This window comes from Rhinoraja longicauda, chromosome 17 (assembly GCF_053455715.1).
Source record: "Rhinoraja longicauda isolate Sanriku21f chromosome 17, sRhiLon1.1, whole genome shotgun sequence".
In the NCBI taxonomy this organism is placed as follows: domain Eukaryota; kingdom Metazoa; phylum Chordata; class Chondrichthyes; order Rajiformes; family Arhynchobatidae; genus Rhinoraja; species Rhinoraja longicauda.
Genome location: NC_135969.1, coordinates 9978800 through 9997093, shown reverse-complemented (window position 1 = coordinate 9997093; position 18294 = coordinate 9978800). Strand labels below are relative to the sequence as shown.

The following is an 18294-nucleotide window of genomic DNA, read 5'->3' as shown; positions in this document are numbered from 1 at the left end:
TAGAGATGCATTATGTAGAGCTGATCTTCTTGTGCAGAGTACTCTTAACTGCTGTTGTAACACACACTACCAGACTCAGGAATAGCTTCTTCCTCCCTGTCATCGTCCTTCCACAAGTTAGTCTACCAAGTACTGGGGTATCTCAGCAGGTCAGGAAGCATCTCTGGAGAACATGGATAGGAGGGGACCCTTCATTTAGGCTAAATGTGAATTGTCTCCTGGGTCTACTGGTGTGGTTCTTGCTTTGGATGGGAGAGGTCCTGAGTTCGTGTCCCGACTTGGTCGAAAGACCCCATCCATGTTCTCCAGGGATGCAGCCTTTCCAGGTTCTCCAGGGATGCATGTTCACCAATCCGTTCTCCAGGGATGCAGCCTGACCCACTGAGTTACCTCAGCACTTTTTGTCCTGTTCATCTCAGCACTTTGTGTCCTTTTCATCTGCAATTCCTTGTTTCCTCAACCTATGTACTGTCCGATTCACCTCTACCCCATTGAGAACATTAGACTCTGTCTATGGAATTGGGATCATTGGACTTTGTCTACGGAAATGTTGCCCATCAATGCTGAGAACTATATTCTGCACTCTGTATCTTCCCCTTTGCTCTACCCGTCGTACTTGAGTTTGACTTGATTATATTTTGCGTAGTATTATCTAATCTAATTGGATAGCATACAAAACAAAGCTCTTCACTCAACCTCGGTACATCTAAATCTAAATGTAAATGTAAGTCACTATTCAGGTGCCTTGTTGTAACTTAATGCAAACACATCTTTTAATGTAAGCATTTCCAAAACCAAACTAACCAAATGGAAATGCTCTGTGATGAATACAACTCTGTTTAGTTTAGTTTATTGTCACGTGTACCGAGTTACAGTGAAAAGCTTTTGTTGTATGCCAACCAGTCAGCGGAAAGACAATACATGATTACAATCGAGCCATTTACAGTGTATAGATAGATACATGATCGAAAATAACGTTCAGTGCAAGGTAAAGCCAATAAAGTTCGATCAAAGATAGTCCGAGGGTCACCAATGAGGTAGATGGTAGTTCAGGACTGCTCTCTAGTTGTGGTAGGATGATTCAGTTGCCTGAGAACTGCTGGGATCACAAAGGAACCAATAAGGTACAGTTGAATCAGTGGAAATGCTTTTTGTTTCCAAATACATATGTAAGTATCTATGGAGACAAAAACTGCATATGCTGGTATCTAAAGTGTTGGATGAACTGAACGGTATTGAGAGATACAGCAGGGAAACAGCTCCTTTGGCCTACCAAGTCCATGCCAACCACCGGACACCTGTTCACACTAGTTCTTTGCTATTCTATTGTCATATTGACTCCCTACGCAAATTACAGAGGCCAATTAACCTACAAACTCACACGACTCTGGGATGTAGGAAAAAACCAGAGTACCTGGAGGAAGCCCACATGGTCACAGGGATAATGTGCAAACACCACACAGACAGCACCCGAGGTCAGGATTGAACCTGGGTCTTTTGCACTGTGAGGCAGCAGCTCTACCAGCTGCACCACCTTGCCACTTTAAAATAGTCCATCATTAATCAATATGATCAAATAACTGTCCAGTCATATATTTACTTACAAATTAGTTAGTCAAATTAATAATTAATAAAGTGAACATATCCCATCACTTTAGGCAACAGGAAAAAAAGTTATTGACACCACGATTTGTATCAAAATGTTAAGTTAGACATATGATGGTTAAAATTGCCTTATTTATTTTAAAAAACAACTAAATGCTTATTTGATAATAAGATGGATTTTCAATCTCCTAGTTGTTTTAGTCTCTCATTACATACACTTCAACAAATACAAGCAATATTGTCAACCTTGTAATGTAAAGTCAAAGTTGAGAATAAGTCTGATATTTGAGCATTGCTGTAACAAGGTGTTTTAGTTCCAACATTTCATGAAACGTAAATGCACTACTCTGCTTCCATTTCCCAGAACCGTTACCCAAATTTGCATAACAAATTGTAGTTGCTGATCCATTAGATACTTTTGACATTTATTCCGAGTGCATGGGAAAAGAAATGTTTTCCAGAATCCAAATCTGAGCCTTTTAACAGCTGTCATTCTTGTGCTGATAGTGTTTCCGTGAGTGAGTTGGACAGTGGATTTCTAAGCCGTTGATTTAACGATGATAAGAAATGTCTGTACATCTAAGCCATATTTCGCTTGGGCAGTTTACACCCCAGCGGTATGAATATTGACTTCTCTAACTTCAAGTAACCCTTGCTTTCCCTCTCTCTCCATCCTTCCCCTTCCCAGTTCTCTGACCAGTCTGATTGTCCCCGATTACATAGTATCGCTGTTTGCTTTGTTGTCACCTTCTCCGAGCTAACAATGATCTATTCTACATTTTCCTTGACCACATCTCTTTTGATGTCTCGTTTTCACACCATACCCTTCCTTATCTCTGTGTCTCCCTCTCCCCTGACTCTCAGTCTAAAGAAGGGTCGTGACCCGAAACATCACCTATTCCTTCTATCCAGAGATGCTGCCTGTCCCACTGAGTTACTCCAGCATTTTGTGTCTATCTTCGGTGTAAACCAGCATCTGCAGTCCCTTCCTACACGTGTGTCTGTTTATCTAAGTCAGAACACAGTTCAGTGAAAGGGTATTTAGAGATTGTGATGGTCTCATCACGTAGCTGCTCTCAGTCTTTTTTGTGGTGAAGTTCACAAGACTGAGTGAGAACTAGACTACATAGATAATTTAACTTACAGCCACAGGTCAGATCTGTTGATGGGAATAGATATGAAGTCAAGAGTCAAGAGATAGGAGTATTTAATTGTCCCTAGGCCTGGGAATGGAACAATGACATTTTTACTTGCTTCAACTTTACTGGCACATTAACGTAACAGAACAAAAACTAAATATGCAATAATCAACAATACAACTAATTATCAGTAATACTAGGTAACCAGACCATAATAGTGCAAACCGAAGTACGTGATGCAACCTAAACAAAGTCCATTGGAGAGTAAATGTGTGGGAAGGAAATGCAGGTGCTGGTTTACACTGAAGACAGACGCAAAATGCTGGGGTAACTCAGCAGGTCAGGTAGCACCGATGATAGACATAAAATGCTGGGGTAACTCAGCGGGGCAGCTCAGCGTGTCCATAATAGAGTTTTGCTGAGGTAGGGTTGTAGCTAGGGTTGTGCAGTGTGATGCAAGTGCCTAAAGGTTGATGGGAAGATGCTGTTCTTGAATCAGAAGGTCACAGGTCTCAGGCTTCTGTCCCTTTTTCCTGATGGTACTTGCAAGATGAGGCTGTTGCCTGAGTGGCGTGGGCCATAGATGATATTGGCTACCTTTCTGAGACAATGTTTCCTGTAAATCTCTTCATTGGTGGAGGGGTCAATGCTCGTGATGGACTGGGCAATGTCCACCATTTTCTGCAGTCTCCTTCGTTCTTGGGCATTTAAGTTGCCAAACCAGGCTGCGATGCAACCAGTCAACATTCTTCGACCTACCATCCAACGTCAGGTAACCCCAGCATTCCCTCTCTCGCTATCCCTCCCCCACCCAAGTCGCACCAGCTTCTCGTTCTCACCCAACAAACAGCTAACAATGGCTGGTTTCCTTTATCATCGTCACTTTTTTGCATATCTTTCAATCATTGTTCTTTATCTCTCTACATCATTGTCTATCTCTCTCATTTCCCTTTTCCCTGACTAGTCTGAAGAAGGGTCTCGACCCGAAATGTCACCCATTCCTTCTCTCCAGAGATGCTGCCTGTCCCGCTGTTACTCCAGGTTTCTGTGTCTATCTTCAGTAAAAGTTTGATAGAGTATTCGGCAACATGAATTTCCTCAAACTTCCAAGGAAGTAGAGTTATTGGTGAGCTTTCTTTGTGATTGCATCAATGTGCTGGGCGCAGTTTGGATCTTCCGAGATTTGTCAACCTAGAACTTGAAGCTGTTGACTCTCTCCACCTCTGTCCCTTCAGTGATGGTGGTTTCTTGGCTTTCTCTTTCTGAAATCACCAGTCAGCTCGTTAGTCTTGCTGACGTTGAGAGCAAGGTTGTTGGTCTGGCACCCTCCATCAGATTACGGATCTCCCGACAGTACTCACCTCACGGTTAGTCATTATTCATCTTACCTTGGTGGTATCAATGGCTCATTTAAAGAAGGCATTGGAGCAGTAGCTGAGTGCGCAGTCTTGGGTGGAGAGTGAGTCAAGCTGGGGACACGGCCTTAAGATGCCCCTGTGCTGATGGTCATCGAATACTGTGGCCGGGACCCATTGTCAAATATTTGACTCGGTTTTGCAGTTGAATCCAGTCTGATGACTGATGAGCTTCCTATCACACTCCTACTTGAACAATGAAGCATTATTAGGAAATGAGCCCTAATATTGCAGAGACCCCGAGCCTTCCCTGCTTTTGTAGCCATGTTGCTCAAATGATGATCCCAGTTTAGCTTGCAATCAGAGATGACCCTCCAGGATTTTGATGGTGATGTGAGTGTCAGTAGAATTGACTGGGCCTTTTCTCATTCATATGTTGCTGGGATTATCATTTCAACAATATAGCTACAAAAGTAGTGAATGTTTAGGAACACTTATTTCCTAAACTGTTCTAAACATGGAGATCAACCATGTCGTGCTGTAACCCAACAAAAAAGTGTCTTGATGTATGTGATCCAAGTGCTACCTAGTGTATTTAGTTCATAAGTCATAGGAGCAGAATTAGGTCATTCGGCCCATCGAGTCTACTCCACTGGTCAATCATGGCTGATCTATCTTTCTCTCTAAAACCCATTCCCCTGCCTTCTCCCTGCAACCTTTGACACCCGTACTAATCAAGAACTGCTCATTCTCTGCTTTAAAAATACCCAATGACTTGACCTCCACAGTCTGTGACAATGAATTCCACAGATTCACCACCCTCTGGCTAAAGGAATTCCTCCTCATCTCCGTTCTAAAGGTACATCCTTTTATTCTGAGGCTATACCCTCTGGTCCTAGACTCTTCCATTAGTGGAAACATCTTCACCGCATCCACTCTATCCAGGCCTTTCACTATGCGGTACGTTTTCATGAGGTCCCCCACTCATCCTAAACTCCAGCGAGTACACCCCCAGAGCTGTCAAAAGCTCATCATATGTTAACCCAATGTTACCCAGGATCATTCCCATAAACATCCTCTGGACACTCTCCAACAACAGCACATCCCTCCTCAGATATGGGGCCCAAAACTGCTCGTAATACCCCCAAATGCTGTCTAACCAGTGTCCTATAAAGCCTCAGCATGACATCCTTGTTTCTAAACATGTTTATGAAGCCCATATGTTGCTGGGATTATCATGTCCGCAATATAGCTACAAAAGCAATGAATGTTTGGGAACACTGCTACATGTGGGCTCATTTCCTAACCTGTTCTAAACATGTAACCCAACAAGAAGTGTTACATTATTGGAAACACCACATTTGGAGTGGATGCTGTGAGGTTATGGGCAGTGGGAAATGGGATTAAATATTTTGATAAAAATAAAAGTGTTGAAAGTCTGGGCCAATAGCATCTCCCGCAGGACTCTCTGCATTAGTTTAGTTTAGTTTACGATACGGTACGATACAATATGATAGAACTTTATTTATCCCAGGAGGGAAATTGATCTGCCAACAGTCATAAAAACACAAGATACATGACACAAGTTTATTCTCACATGTATCGAGGTACAGTGAAAAGTTTTTTCTGTGCGTGCTATCCAGTCAACGGAAAGACTATGTATTGATTACAATCAAGTCGTCTACAGTACACAGATAAAGGATAACGGAATAATGTTTAGCACAAGATAAAGTCAGTGAAGTCTGGTTAACGATAGACCGAGGGTCTCCAATGAGGTAGATGGTAGGCCAGGACTGCTCTCTGGTTAGTGATAAGATGGTTTAGTTTCCGGATACAGCTGGGAACAATCTGTCCCTGAATCTGGAGGTGTGCATTTTCACACATCTGTACCTCTTGCCTGATGGGAGAAATCATAAGGTCATAGGGTCATAAGTGATAAGAATAGAATTCGGCCCATTCCGTCCACTCCACCATTCAGTCATGGCTGATCTGCCTCTCCCTTCCTAACCCCATTCTCCTGCCTTCTCCCCATAACCCCTGGCACCCGTACTAATCAAGAATCTATTGAGCTCTGCCTTAAAAATATCCACTGACGGCCTCCACAAGCCTCTGTGGCAATTAATTCCATGGATTCACCACCCTCCCATAAAATCAGAGGGGAGAAGAGTGAGTGACTGGCCCTTGATTATGCTGGTGGCCCTGCCGAGGCAGCTTGAAGTGCTGATTGAGTCAATGGAAGGGAGTTGGCATGACTAGTTCCAGCATCTATGTCCAGCTTCCTTGGCATTATTTATGATGGTGCTTCTACCTGTGTGCACATTGAGCTCAATTTTGTCAGGGTTTCTTGGTATGATACACTTCCAGTTGCTGATTTTATGGAAGGTCGTTTCAAATGGAATGGGGAAGATGAACTCAAATAGTAGCAAGGCTAGTTGGTGTTATTTTAGCAGGCTGGAATGGGAAATTATGTATTCACTGTACATGTTGACCCTCCCGAGACTTAACTTGTTTAACTGCTGTTGAACATGTGCACTTTTAATTAACCTCTGCCACATTTGCTTTTAATTGCATGTGACCACTAAATTAAGTCAAATTATGTTGCGGTACAACCATTTTGCTGCAAAATTTCACTCATTAATCTGAGATAGTCAAATAATTGAAAACTGACGTAATATTTACTCGGGTATGTAAGCCTAATGGATTTTTGTTGTCATGTTTACTATGCTGAACATGAATATTACTATTGACACAAAATGCTGGAGTAACTCGGCAGGTGAGCAGTATCTTTGGAGAAAATGTATAGGTGATGATTCGCATCTGAAGAAGGGACCCAACCCAACACGTTGGCTATTCCTTCTCTCCAGAGATGCTGCCTGAACCACTGAGTTACTCCAGCATTTTGTGTCTATCTTCGGTGTAAACCAGCATCTGTAGTTCCTTCCTACCACTTGAACATTACTACGCTCTGCAATACTTCAGATCTATTGGATGTTCTACATTGGAGTTCGGCTGCGATGTTGTGTCAGACTGTCTCAGTACAATGCTACTTTTAACAGGAATAATAACACTGGTTGGTACTTCTGTCAATTTCAATATTTCCATTACAAGGTTAATCTGCACAGGAACCAAATTCCTTTCATTCCCACAAAGAATATTGAGATATTTTTGGAAACTGCATTCCATTAAATTTGCTAAAAGTGGATCAGAGATGGGAATATCTCCAGATTTGTGTTAATGGTTGTGGACTGAAGCCAATGCTTGCAAGCTGCCAACCTATCCAAGGGGGTGATTATCTCCTGCAACTTCAATGAACAGAGATTGGTACTTATCCAGCTCTGTTTAACTCCCAGTCCTGCTTTATTTCATTCAACACCTTCATTGCTTGCAGCTGCCATTATGTCCCTTACTTCCCAGAGACATGCACAATTGTAGGTTAATTGCCCTCTTGTTTAAAAACAAAATCCACTACTGTGTAGAGAGGGGATGAGAAGATGGGAGTGTGAACTAGTGTGAACGGGCGATCGATGGTTGACATGGACTTGGTGGGCAGAAGGGCCTGTTTTCATGCTGTATCTTTCAATCGAAAAACATTTCTGGTTGTCATCATTCCACAGGGCTAGAATCCTTGAATGGCTTCAGTCTTCACGTTCATAACATCATGTAATCATTGAGCATTGAGCCAGACCATTTTAAGGCAGAGATCGATAGATGTACAGGTGTCAGAGGTTATGGGGAGAAAGCAGGAGAATGGGATAAGGAGGGAGAGATAGATCAGCCATGATTGAATGGCAGAGTAGACTCGATGGGCTGAATGGCCTAATTCTACTCCTATTCCTTTTAACCATTCAATCCAACTCGAGCACAACCTGTGGTCATCCTACCATATTTTAAAAAGTGCTGGAGATACTCAGTGGGTCAGGCAGCATCGATGGAGGACATGGATGGGTGACGTTTTGGCTGGTGACCCAAAATTTCACTTAAGTATGTTCTCGAGGGATGCTGCTGGCACCTTGTGTATTTTTGTGTAAACAGCACCTGCAGCTCCTTGTTTCCACATTCTAACTTTACGCACTAACCTCATTGCCCAGTGCTTGCTCTAGAGCCCTCTGTGCCTGTGCAGTTGCAATACTCATATGGACACGTCTTAAATATTTCCAGCGACACAGCCTCAACCATTCATGTAGATGGTGTTTCTTTCCAGACTGCCTTAAAACTGGTGGCTCCTTGACTTGTTAATTAGAGTCCTGGGACTGGAAGCACACAGTGTTCTTTGTTTAGCTAATTCCCCTCATCCACCCAATCTTTATCACCATTCTCTCACCTTCAAGCTTCCCACACAACACTGATGTGTTAAATCAGAATTTACTGCTCCCGGGGAGTGGGGGTGGGATAAACAGTGTTGGTGCTTTTACTAAGCAGTTACACAGGCACTGGTGAGGGAATGAACTGAGGCTGTCGGGGGGAGAGCCCTGGAAATATTCTCCTCGTGTGACCATGGGAGAAAGTCAAAACCATGCCAGCCATTTTGGCCACTAAAGTTAAAACCAAAGATAGACACTAAATGCTGGAGTAACTCAGTGGGTCAGACAGCATCTCTGGAGTGAAGGAATCGATGATGTTTCGGGTCGAGACCCTTCTTCAGTCGAAACCCTCCTCCTGCAACAAAGTTAAAACCATGACAGTCATTTTGACCACTTTACCAGCTCTTCTCTAGTTTCCACAATTTGACTACTTTAATACAAATTTCCTATGGGCTCCCTCCCTCTCGAATGCCACTTCTGTGCAATCAACCTTTTAGTCATTTATATCTACTGTATAGTGAACAAATCAATGAATATTAAAAGGTCACAAAAACTCATTTTATTTTACCGAATCTAGACACATGGAAATTGAATGTCTGAGCATTGATAGCAGACTATATTTGTTCACTTTCTCTGTAACTGTGGTAAAGTGGTAATTAAGTGCAAAGATCTGCATCTGACCCTTAGTTAAGTAAGAATAGAAGGATCGTTCGTTCGATCATGTGACACCTTAAAGCCGGTACCTCAGGCACATAAAACAGATAGTCAGAATGATTTCTCAGGATGGAAATGTCAAAGACTAAAAGGCAGAGCTTTAAGGTGAGAAGGGCAAAGTTTAAAGGAGATGTGCAGACGTTTCTTTACACAGAGAGCAGTGAGTGTCTGTAACTCAATGCCAGAGGTGGTGGCAGAGCCAGATAAGATTGTGGTGTTTAAGAGGCTTTTAGATAGGCACACGGATATGCAGGGAAGGAGGGATGGATCATGTGCAAGAAGATGCCATTAGTTTACTTGTCATCATGTTTGGTACAGACACTGTGGGCCAAAAGGCCTGTTCCTGTGCAGTATTTGTGCTGCAGTCTGAAGAAGGGTCTCGATCTGAAACGTTACCCATTCCTTCTCTCCAGAGATGCTGCCTGTCCCGTTTAGTTACTCCCGCATTTTGTGTCTATCTTCGGTGTAAATCAGCATCTGCAGTTCCTTCCTACACGGTATTTTTCTATGTTTTATGCTTTATCTGCATAGAGGTGCTCAACATAAGATCCTCGTATTTTGGTGATTAAAAATCTTTCAATCTCAACCTTGAATATCGTAAACGATCCTGCAGCCAGCACAGCTGAGATGGAGAATTCAAAATATTTATAACTCTCCATGTGAAGAAGCTGCCCCTCACCTCAGTTTTGAGAGACGACCTCCCATCTGAAGAAGGGTCTCGATCTGCAAAGTCACCCATTCCTTCTCTCCAGAGATGCTGCCTGTCCCGCTGAATTACTCCAGCTTTTTGTGCCTATCTTCAGTTTAAACCAGCATCTGCAGTTCCTTCCTCCTCCTCCTCCTCTTATCATCGTGCTGTACCCTCTATTTACAAACTCCAGCTGGTGATACAAACGCCGGGACTGTCAACCTTTCTCAGAATGCTTTATCACATTGTGGGGCATCTTGTATATCTCAATGCCTCTTGCATTGTGTGTGGTAAAAATACATTTCATTAAGGAGGGAATACCTTCAGTGTTAGGTTCTGGAAAACGTGCCATCTTTATTCTAATTGTGAGAATGATTAACCAAGAGCTCCCCATCCATTGTGTTTATTGATCTACATCTGACCATTGTTTTGTCCTACCTTTAATGATAATAATGTTATAGAGAAAAGGGACCTTGGAGTTCAAGTATACAGTTCTCCAAAAGTGGGGGTGGTGAAGAAGGCTTTTGGCACACTGGCCTTCATCAGTCAGGGAATTGAAGGTTGGGATGTTACGTTACAGTTGCACAAGACTTTGTGAGATCTTTGGAGCTTTGGGCTCAGTTGGAGCTTGGAGCTCAGTTGGAGCTCCACACTTGGAGCTTTGGGCTCAGTTGGAGCTTGGAGCTCAGTTGGAGCTCCACACTTGGAGCTTTGAGCTCAGTTGGAGCTTGGAGCTCAGTTGGAGCTCCACACTTGGAGCTTTGAGCTCAGTTGGAGCTTGGAGCTCAGTTGGAGCTCCACACTTGGAGCTTTGAGCTCAGTTGGAGCTTGGAGCTCAGTTGGAGCTCCACACTTGGAGCTTTGAGCTCAGTTGGAGCTTGGAGCTCAGTTGGAGCTCCACTCTTGGAGCTTTGGGCTCAGTTGGAGCTTGGAGCTCAGTTGGAGCTCCACACTTGGAGCTTTGGGCTCAGTTGGAGCTTGGAGCTCAGTTGGAGCTCCACACTTGGAGCTTTGAGCTCAGTTTTGGTCACCATGCTATTGGAAAGATGCCACTAAGGTACAAAGGGTGCAGAAAAGATTTACAAAATGTTGTCAGGCCGCAAGGACCTGGGCTACAGGGTTGAGACTGGGCAGGCTTGGACTTTAGTCGTTAGAGCACAGGAGGATATTCAAAGGTCAGTTTATTGTCACATGCACCAATTAAGGTACAGTGAAACACGAATTACGTATATTATATAGGCATATAAAATCATGCAGGGAATAGTTTGGGTGATTGCAGGGAGTATTTTCCTACGGTAGGGGAATCAAGAACCAGTCGCCATAGGTTTAAGGTGAGAGGGGAAAGATTTAATATGAACCTGGTGTGCCAGGGATGGGCCCAGTACTCGTGTTGCCTTCGCAGAGCCCGCGGACCGGACTTACCACCTGTGGAGCTGGCTGCCTTCGGAGGCTGTGGTGGCGCTGCGAGAGCGGCTGCGACTCGCCTTCGGAGGCTCCGGAGGCTTCGGCCGCGGGCCGCGTGGATATCGGAAGCTCGCAGGCCCCTGGGTGGGGGCCGACATCGGGAGCTCCAGCAGCGGCAGTGTCTTCGCCCACCCCGAATCACGGGTTTGGGTCAGCCCACTGGGGACCTTTCACCGTCCGGCGCGGCCTGAAATAGGCTGCGGGATTTTTCTCTGCCCGGCGGTGGCTTCAATGTCGGGAGCCACGACCGCCCCGATGTGCAGCGGCAGCATCTTCGCCCGCCCCGAATCGTGGGGCTTGGGTCGGTCCACTGCGGACCTTTTACCGTCCGGCACGGCCTGGTACGTGGCAACTTCATCAGCCTGACCGCGGGAGAAGACGGCAGGGGAAGAGAAAAGACATTCTGGCCTTCCATCACAGTGAGGAGGGGACTGGAGGAGACTCACTGTGATGGATGTTTCTTTTGTTTTGTTTTGGGTTGTGTGTGTTATTGCTTATTTTTATTGCTCTTATTGTTGGACTGTGGGTAACGGAATTTCGTCCCAAAGACATGTTTTTTTGGATGACAATAAAGGTTATTCTGATTCTGAGGCGCGCTCTCTGCTCCCGCTCCCGGAAACATGCCACGTGGTGCCAGCTCAGTGGGTAACCTGGCAGAAGTGGGGGGGGAGGGGGATGCAAAGGGAACCCGGCGGCTTTACCGGGCAACTGAGGCATCCGTTGCCAGGGCGACGCAGGTGTAATGGCGGGAGCTGCATCTGCATCCGACACCCCAGGACCTCGCTGTGTGGCAGCCGCTGCAAACCCCTGCCCATGCAACGCACTTCAAGAGTGTCTTACTGCTCCCTCTCTCTCCCTCGCCACCTTTCCACTGGCCAACGCTGCAGTGCGCACTGCCCGCCCGCCCGCTCTCCCCCCCCCACCCACCATCCACCACCACGAACAGACATCTCTGTCCGCTATAAACAAAATGATCAATACAGAGGTCTGCAATTGCAAAGGTTTCCTGTACACAAATAGCTGTTTCTGTTGCCTGACTAGCAATACACAGGTCTCCACCGATAACTGTACTAAAGATGGTCCAAAGGAGATGTGACAACATAACCACCGTTCAAGATTGTTAAATTCAGGCTTGTGCTGAAGGTGCAACTTGGTCATCAAGAGCTGGTCGCTGCTTCTTCAGTCGATGTTTACCTCATTCGAACTAATAATAAATAATAATAATAATAATAATAAATTTTATTTGTCATATGTAGGTTGGCACAGGGTCAATGGTACAATGAAATGTATTTGACAAGACAACGGGTCACCTCAACAGTAATATCCCATGGATAAATAAGATTTTTAAAAATGACATTAGTAAGGTAGAAAGACAATATTAAAAATAGGTAAAAAGGCAATATTAAAAATAATCAACATGTATGATTTGAAATGTGTTTATGAGTTGAGAAGCCTGATGGCCTGATGGTAGAAACTGTTCTTAAGTCTGGTGGTACGCGCAGCCATACTCCTGTATCGAATTATCTAAGAAGCTAAAATCAGAGGGAGAGGAATAGAAAAATGTGCAGAAATGCGAAAGTGCTTCCTTTGCCACGGTACATGTGCAAGTCCTTGAAGTAATTTTTTGCACGGGTTTTTTTTTCTTGTTACTTGCTTGCAGAATTTAGATGTAATGTGTGTGTAATTTATGGTTTAATGTGTTGTCTGCGTCCATGAACCTGTGAGGTGCTGCAAGCAAGATTTCCATTGTAGCTGCAGCCCACTGTTGTGTGCAGATGACAGTAGGCTCGACTTGCCTTGACGTAATGAAGCAAATAGACAATAGACAATAGGTGCAGGAGTAGACCTTTCGGCCCTTCGAGCCAGCACCACCATTCAATGTGATCATGGCTGATCATCCACAATCAGTACCCCGTTCCTGCCCTCCCCCCATACCCCCTGACTCCACTATCATTAAGAGCCCTATATAACTCTCTCTTCTGTGAGCATGTTCCCCTGACCTCCATCATAATGTTTTTAGATGAATGTTTAACGGCCCATGCCCTTACTTGCCACAACCCCCACCCCTGAGAAGGATAGAAGCAGGTCAATGAATTAAAATGTGTAGGAAGGAGCTACAGATGCTGGTTTACACTGAAGATAGACACAAAATGCTGGAGTAACTCAGTGGGACAGGCGGCATCTCTGACAAGAAGGAATGGGTGACGTTTCAGAGTCTGAAGAAGTGACTCGACCCCAATATTCACCCATTTATTCCTTCTCTCCAGCGATGCTGCCTGTCCCGCTGAGTTACTCCAGCGTTTTGTGTCTATCTTCAGAGAATTAAAATAACAGGTGACTAGAAACTCAGGCTCATGCTAAAGGGATTTGGGCAGCAATGCTATAATCTGCCCTTAGACTTGCAGCTGCAGAGGGGATAGTATCATCAGCAGGAAATATAATACGCTCGCAGTTAATGGGTTGGGAAGAAATAAGTCAGAACATTGACCAGGCTAACATCGTGCAAGTTAGCAAATTAATCATTTACCTACTGAATTTCATATTGTGGAAAAATACTCCCAGCATCTGCAGATGTGGTGAATGAACCGTGTCAATAGTGATCAGCCCCATGAACAACAGCTGTATGTCCAGCTCCCAACGGGAACTTGCTGGATTCCATCTGTCCCCCGGTAGAAGGCAGTGTTATTTGGTGCCAGAGTTTTTACATTCACCCACGTCAGCATCCCATCCTTTACACAGTAATTGTCCTCGTGCTGACCGCATCATTTCATCTGCCTTGTATTGCTGCACTGACAGCAAATACACACTTCTCTCACAAAAGTGGAGAAACTGGTTTTACTGGGAGCTTGATAGTGCAAGTGGTAAATGCAGGGGTAAAAGGGTAACGATGCTGCAGTGCCTTCCTGCAGAGGTATGAAATGCACTGACATCCCAGTCTCTCTCAATGGATCTGGTCCATTAACCGAAACACAACATAAAATAGTGACCTGCATAGAGTGGTTGATTTTTGATGTATACTTTACTTCAGACTTTAGAGATACAGCGTGGAAACAGGTCCTTCAGCCCACCGAATCCACGCCGACCAGCGATCACACCGTACACTGGCACCATCCTACACACGAGAGACAATTTCCAATTTCCAGGAGCCTATTAACCTACAAACCTGTACCTCTTTGGAATGTGGGAGAAAACCGGAGCACCCGGGGAAAACCCACAGAGTCACAGGGAGAACGTACAAACTCCGTACAGACAGCAACCCAGGGTCGAACCCGGGTCTCTGGCGCTGTAAGTCAGCAACTCTCCCACTGTGCCATCCTGATGTCACAAAAAATAATTTACTTATAGTGCTTTTAACCCTCTCCTCCCACCCCACCCTCCCGACCAGCAAAGCAGGGAGATTTGTGTCAGGGGAGGGATTAAAATGTTAAAAGTTTGAGGCGGCAATTTACTTCACCTCCCCCACAGGAACATGATGAGCAGAAGAGTTTAATCCATTTCCATTCTTGGATCAGTTAGACTTGGGGAGGCCAAAAGTTATTGACTCAAATTTGACCGAGAGGACCTGGTGCCAGTACTCTCCTTCCATGTCCAATAATATTTCTTACTTATATTCTAAAGGTAGTCTTGTTGGCGGATATAGAACTTCGAATAATAATTTGAATTTTGGGCGGCACAGTGGTAGAGTTGCTGCCTTACAGCTCCAGAGACCCGGGTTTAATCCTGACTATGGGTGCTGTCGGTATGGAGTTTATACGTTCTCCCACGTGGGTTTTCTCTGGGTGCTCCAGTTTCCTCACACATTCCAAAGACGTACAGGTTTGTAGGTTAATTGGCTTTGGTAAAGATTGTAAACTGTCCCTAGTTGTGCAGGATAGTGCTAGTGTGCGGATTGATCGCTGGTCAGCACGGACTCGGTGAGCCAAAGGGCCAGTTTCTGCGCTGTATCTCTTTAAACTTTTCCCTTCTCACCTTAAAGTCATATCCTCTAGTATGTGACATTTTTACACTGGGGAAAAAATACTCTATCAAATCAATTGTTGAACTCTTTTAAGTAAGGTACACAATCGTATTTTTGTGTTTCTGTTTTCATCCACGTTGCCTCGGTTTTTGAGTCTCAGAAAGTCGGGTGACACCTTTACCACCTTCGATAGCTGAGGATATTCAGAGTGTTTCTGAGGATCTTTCAATGCTTCTACTCTGGGGCTGTAGAGAGCATCCTGTCCGGCAACATTACAGTCTGGTTTGGGAACAGCTCTGCCCAGGACAGGATGGCAGAACGCACCATGGGAACTACACTCGCCCCCCTGCAGGACCTATACATCAGGAGGTGTAGATCGAGAGCAAGCAAGATTATGAGGGACCCCTGCCACCCCAGTAACGGACTGTTCCAGATGCTACGGTCAGGCAAACGCCTCCACTGTCACGCTGTGAAAACGGAGAGGATGAGACGGAGTTTCTTCCCACAGGCCATCAGGACTGTTAACTTTTATAACTCCAGGGACTAAGTTTTGTCTTTTCTGTATTAACTGTATTAACTTTATTTATATGCTGTAACTGTAATTCTTTTTTGTGCACAATCCGCAGGCATTGCCACTTTCATTTCACTGCACTTCGTGTATGTGCATGTGACAAATAAACTTGACTTGACTTGACAGGATGGAGGAAGGGCAGGGTCCAAAAGACTGCTTGTGGTTCAGCAGGTTTCTTCCACCATCCACAACCTTACCGGTAAACCTGCTTCATTCCCACCATGATCCCATGGGATCCCATGCCTGTGATCATCAACCACCCCTCTCTCCAATATCCCTGCAAAGTAACAATGCATTTATTTATTTATTTATTGGGTGATGGACATCGCCATCTATTACAACAATTATTGTCCGTCCCTAAATGCCCTTGGAGAAATGTGTGGTGTGCTTCCTTCAATGAACTGCTGCAGTCCAAAGCTACCAGCGTTGCCAGTGAAAGAGAGTTACCTGTAAACTACAAAAGTGCTGGAGTTACTCAGCGAGTCAGGCAGCAACTCTTGAAAACATGGATAGGTGACATTTCAGGTTGAGACCCTTCTTCAGGCTGATTCCCCCCCCCCCCCCCCCACCACAATCATTCTGAAAAAGGATCCCAACCCAAAATGTCGCCAACTATGTTCTTCAGAGATGCTGCCTGATCCACTAAGTTACTCCAGCACCTCATGTCATCTTATTTTGTAAACCAGCATCTGCAGTTCCTTGTGTCTATATTTTACCTATAAATGATATCTTTGTAACTCTCCAATTTCCAAAACTCCAGTCACTTTCCACCAAACCACCTCCATGATTTCCTGAAACAGCTCCCTCCACATATCCCCATCGTCAATCTGACGAACTTCTGAGTGGGAAGCAATGCAGAAAGTACACTCCCGTTAGGAGAAACTCATCCTTCAAGCATTGCCGGCCTTCGGTTTCACCCACCCAGCCCGGGTAAATAGTGGGGTCCACACTCAATTACACGGGACAAAGAGAGCATTTGCACTGTATCCAATGGAGGAACCAAGTGAACATGTATGTACGCCAAATGATTAGATTTGAAAATTCTGCCATTATAAAGTGGGCGCACAGCAAACTCTGTCTACCCTGATAAACTGACAGAAGTAAAGCTACATCAACAGTCACAGCTAATCCTGGTACTAATATCAGTATGATGAAGTGTCTCGCAACACAGAGGAGGTGATAAGATCCATCTCTCAAAGATAAAAGCATGTGATAGGACCACAGCAAGCATTATTATACAGGAACCAAAAGCTCACCATCAGAGCACCCTGATCTTAAATCTCAAGTACCTGATTAAAATCCGATGAAGTATTTTTCACCTGAAACGTTATCCCTGCTTCTCTTTCCACAGATGCTGCCTGATCTCAGTGCTTCCAGCATTTTCTGCTTTTATTTCAGATTTACAACATCTGCATCTTGCAAATTTACATATTTAAAATTTTCCATTTCTAATCTTGATTATCTTAATCGGCCGTGTTACCTAATCTTTAGAGAGAGAGAGAGAGAGAGAGAGAGAGAGAGAGAGAGAGAGAGAGAGAGAGTCAAGCGTATATTACTGCCATATGTCCCAGATAGAACAATGAAATTCTTACTTCAATGCAAATGCAGTGATAAATCTTTTGCATTACTGGGTTGCTGTTAATTACTTAAATTATTGCATCGTATGGGAGGCGCATTCCCAATCTCGTTGTACCCCTGGGTACAATGACAATAAAGATATATTGTATTGTATTGTATTGAAGAGGCAACATTTGAAATAATGCCAAACCTGTTGCCTAAAGCAGACACAAAATGCTGGAGTAACTCAGAGGGTCAGGCAGCCTCTCTGGAGAAAAGGAATAGGTGACATTTTGGGTCGAGACCCTTCTTCAGACACACGACCTGAAGTATCGCAAATTCCCTTACTCCAGAGATGCTGCCTGACCCGCTGAGTTTCAGAGCCACGGTTCCTTCCTCCACACAGGCATTCTAACATGCAGTTCTGGTTATCGTGTTTATTTCTCATTGCCCATTGTTAACGTGCAGACCATTTTTAGTTTTAGTTTAGAGATACAGCATGGAGATAGGGCCTTTGGCCCACTGAGTCCAAGCCCCTCACCCCTTCACACTAGTTCTATGTTATTCCAACATTCACATCCACAGGCAGTGGCTGAGGTCAGGATCGAACCAGGGTCCCTAGCCCGGTGAGACAGCAGCTCTACCAGCTGTACCTCTATGCTGACTGTATGCTGATGTCAGCATTTGAGAATGAGAGGATATAGTAATAGTCAGGACTTGCTCTCAATCTGACTCTTGTCATTAATCTTACGTCACTTTAAAGCACGTGGTTTGTGTTAGGAATTAGCACAAGAACACACTGTGGCAATGAAGTGAGAAACTACTGAAATGGTTAAGCGGTTGCTTGTGTATACTATGGGGAAGTTTGTGAGTGATGTGGAACTTGTGATAAAGAAACCGATTAAATTATCCAAACAAGATGTCAAACCAGAAGGTTTCCAT

The 18294-nt window shown here is 44.4% G+C and overlaps 1 protein-coding gene across 4 annotated transcripts in view; it reads left to right on the top strand.

The window, feature by feature from the left end:
- Positions 1-18294, top strand: part of LOC144601735 (NUAK family SNF1-like kinase 1) — a 257453-nt gene that overhangs the window by 206560 nt on the left and 32599 nt on the right. The window lies entirely within an intron of this gene.